The following is a 4,738-nucleotide window of genomic DNA, read 5'->3' on the forward strand; positions in this document are numbered from 1 at the left end:
TTCTACTTCATTTGCTTTATTTCATTTTATTCTATTTTAATATATATATTTTTAAATTTTTAAATATTTTCCTGTCTCTTTTTTCTTTCCCTTTTTTCTCTATTCTATCAGGCTTCCTTCAACAAGCAGACAAAAACACACCTAGGAGCTAGCTTCCTTTCTTTAATTTTTTTTGCCTTTAATTTTTAATTTTAATTTTTATTTTAATCTTTTTCATTCTCCAAAATGACAAAATGAAGGAATTCACCCCAAAAGAAAGAACAGGAAGAAATGACAACCAGGGGCTTAATCCACAGATATATAAGCAAGATGTTTGAAATAAAATTTAGAGCCATGATAATAAGAATACTAGCAGGGGTTGAAAAAAGCATTGAATCCCTTTCTGTGGAGATAAAAGAAATAAAATCTAGTCAGGATGAAATTAAAAATGCTATAACTGAGATGCAAACTAGAATGCATGCCACGATGGCAAGGATGGACAAAGCAGAACAGAAAATCAGTGATTTAGAAAACAAAATTATGGAGAATGAAGCAGAAAAGAAGAGAGAAACAAAGGCAAAGGATCACAATACAAGACTTAGAAAACTCAGTGGCTTATTAAAAAGGAATAACATCCAAATCATAGAGATCCCAGAAGACGAAGAGAGAGAAAAGTGGGCAGAAGATTTATGTGTGAAAATTATATTGGAAAACTTTACTAATCTGGGGAAGGACACAGACACCAAATTCCAAGAAACACAGAGAACTCCCATGAGATTCAACAAAAACTGACCATCACCAAGACATATCAAAGTCAAATTCACAAAATACACAGACAAGGAAAGAATTATGAAAGCAGCAAGGGGAAAAAAGTCCTTAACCTATGAGGGAAGACACATCAGATTCACAGCAGACCTATCCACAGAAACTTGGCAGGCCAGAAATGAGTGGCAAGATATATTCAACATGCTGAATTGCAAAATATGCAGCCAAGAATTCTTTATCCAGCAAGGCTGCCATTCAAAATAGAAGGAGAGAGAAAGAGTTTACCATAAAAACAAAAACTAAAGGAATTCATGACCACTAAAGCAGACTTGCAAGAAATTTTAAAGAGGACCCTTTGAGTGAAGAAAAGACAAAACAAAAAAAGACCAAAAGGGATAAAGACTAAAAAGGACCAGAGAACATCACCAGAAACACCAACTCTACAGGAAACACAATGGCAATAAATACATATCTTTCAGTACTAACTTTAAATGTCGATGGCCTAAACACTCCAATTAAAAGACAAAGGGTATCAGAATGGATAATAAAACAAGACCCATCTATATGCTGCTTATAAGAGACTCATTTTAGACCTTGGATATTGAAAGTTAGGGGATGGAGAACCATCTATCATGCTAATGGTCATCAAACAAAGCTGGAATAGGCATAGTTATATCAGACAAACTAGATTATAAAATAAATACTGTAAGAAAAGATGAGGAAGGACATTATATCATATAAGGGGTCTATACACCCAAGAAGATCTAACAATTGTAAACATTTATGCCAATTTAAACACTAAAATATATAAATCAATTAACCACAAACATAAAGAAACTCATTGATAATAATACCACATAGTAGAGGACTTCAACACCCCAGTTACAGGAATGGACAGATCATCTAACCAGAAAATCAACAAGGAAACAATGGCTTTAAATGATACACTGGACTAGATGGTCTCAACAGACATATTCAGAACATTTCATCCTAAAGCAGCAAAATACACATTCTTCTTGAATGTACATGGAACAATCTTCAGAACATATCACATACTGGGTCACAAATCAGCTCTCAACAAGTACAAAAACATCAAGACAATACCTTGCATATTTTCAGATAATAACACTGTGAAACTAGAAATCGATCACAAGAAAAAAATTGTAAAGACCATGAATACTTGGAGATGAAAGAACATCCTACTGAAAAATGAATGGGTGAACCAATAAAGAAGAAATTAAAAATGACATGGAAGACAATGAAAATGAAAACACCATAGCCCAAAACCTCTGGGATGCAGCAAAGGCTATCATAAGAGAAATGTACATAGCAATCCAGACCTTTCTAAACAAGGAAGAAAGGTCTCAAATACACAAGTTAACCCTACACTTTAAAGAGCTGGAAAAAGAATGGCAAATACAGCCCAAAACCTTTGGAAGAAGGGAAATAATCAAGATTATAGAAGAAATCAATCATACTGAAATTAAAAAAAAAAAAAACAGAACAGATCAATGAAACCAGAAACAGGTTCTTTAAAAGAATTAACAAAATTGATAAATCCCTAACCATTTTGATCAAAAAGAAAACGGGAAAGACCCAAATAAATAAAATCATTAATGAAAGGGGAGAGATTACAACCAACACTGCAGAAACACAAACAACAAGAAGAGAATATTATAAGCAATTATATGGCAACAGATTAGGCAATCTGGAAGAAATGGACAATTTCCTAGAAACACAAACTACCAAAACTGAAACAGGAAGAAACAGAAAATTTGAACAGACCCACAACCAGTAAAGAAATTGAATTAGTAATCCATCCCCAGATGGATTTCTGGGGGAATTCTATCTAACATTTAAAGAAGAGTTAACACATATTCTTTTGAAGCTGTGCCAAAAAAATAGAAATGGAAGGAAAACTTCCAAACTCATTCTATGAGGCCAGCATTACCTTGATTCCAAAACCAGACAAAGACTCCACTAAATAGAACTACAGACCAATTTCCCTGATGAACACGAATATAAAAATTCTGAACAAGATACTAGAAAACTGGATGCAATAAAACATTAAAAGAATTATTCACCACAATCATATGAGATTTATTCCTGGAATGCATGCTGGTTCAATATCCACAAATCAATCAGTGTGACACATCACATTAATACAAGAAAGGATAAGGGGGCGCCTGGATGGCGCAGTCGGTTAAGCGTCCGACTTCAGCCAGGTCACGATCTCGCGGTCCGTGAGTTCGAGCCCCGCGTCAGGCTCTGGGCTGATGGCTCGGAGCCTGGAGCCTGTTTCCGATTCTGTGTCTCCCTCTCTCTCTGCCCCTCCCCCGTTCATGCTCTGTCTCTCTCTGTCCCCCCCAAAAAATAAATAAACGTTGAAGAAAGGATAAGAACCACATAATCCTCTCAATAGGTATAGAAAAGGCATTTGAGAATACATGGCATCCTTTCTTGATAAAAACCCTCAAGAAATTAGGGATAGAAGGATCATACCTCAAGATCATAAAGGTCATATACCACAGACCCACAGCTAATATCATCCTCAATGGGGAAAACCTGAGAGCTTTCACCCTATGGTCAGGAACATAAGAAGGATGTCCACTGTCACTACTGTTATTCAACATAGTGTTGGAAATCCTACCCTCAGCAATCACACAACACAAAGAAACAAAGGGCATCCAAATAAGCAAGGAGGAAGTCAAACGTTTATTCTTCACAGACAACATGACATTTTGTGTGGAAAACCCCAAGACTCCACCAAAAACTTGCTAGAACTGATACATGAATTCAGCAAGATATCAGGATATAAAATAAGTGTACAGAAATTGGCTGAATTTCTATACATTAATAATAAAGCAGCAGAAAGAGAAATCAAGGAATTGATCCCATTTACAATTGCACCAAACACCATAAAATACCTAGGAAAAAACTTTACCAAGGAGACGAAAAATCTATATGCTGAAAACTATAGAAAGTTTGTGAAAGAAATTGAAGACACACAAAAAAATGGAAAAACATTCCATGCCCCAATGGAAGAACAAATATTGTTAAAATGTCAATACTACCCAAAGCTATCTACATATTCAATGCAATCCCTGTCAAAATAACACAAGCATTAACAACACAGGAAACAACAAATGTTGGCGAGGATGAAGAGAAAAAGGAATTCTTTTGCACTGTTGGTGGAAATGCCAACTGGTGTAGCCACTCTGGAAAACAGTATGGAGGTTCCTCAAAAAATTACAAATGGAACTACCCTATGACCTAGCAATTACACTACTAGGTATTTTTCCAAAGGATACAGGAGTGCTGAATCAAGGGGGCACATGCACCTCAATGTTTATAGCAGCACTACTGAGAATAGCCAAAGTATGGAAAGACCCCAAATGTCCATCAACTGATGAATGGATAAAGAAGATGTGGTATACATACACAATGGAATATATTACTCAGTCATCAGAAAGAATCAAATCTAGGGGAGCCTGGGTGGCTCAGTTAAGCATCCGACTCTGGATTTCAGCTCAGGTCATGATCTCACAGTTAATGAGTCTGAGCCCTGCATCAGGCTCCATGCTGGCAGTGTGGAGCCTGCCTGGGTTTCTCTCTCTCCCCACTCTGTCATTCCCCAGCACTCTCACTCTCTCTCTCTCTAAGGAAACATTTAAAAAAAAACTTAGAAAAATGAAATCTTGCCATTTGAACTATGTGGATGGAACTAGAGTGTATTATAGTAAGTGAAATAAGTCATTCAGAGAAAGACAAATACCATATGATTTCACTTATAGGTGGGATTTAAGATATAAAACATATGAACATAAGGGAAGGGAAGCAAAAATAATATAAAAACAGAGAGGGAGTCAAACTATAAGAGACTCTTAAAGAGAACAAACAGGGTTGCTGGTGGGGTGTTGGATAGAGGAAACAGTTAAAGGGGTGAGGGGTATTAAGGAAGCCACTTGTTGGGATGAGCACTGGGTGTTATATG

Source organism: Prionailurus bengalensis, chromosome X, assembly GCF_016509475.1.
Source record: "Prionailurus bengalensis isolate Pbe53 chromosome X, Fcat_Pben_1.1_paternal_pri, whole genome shotgun sequence".
NCBI lineage: Eukaryota > Metazoa > Chordata > Mammalia > Carnivora > Felidae > Prionailurus > Prionailurus bengalensis.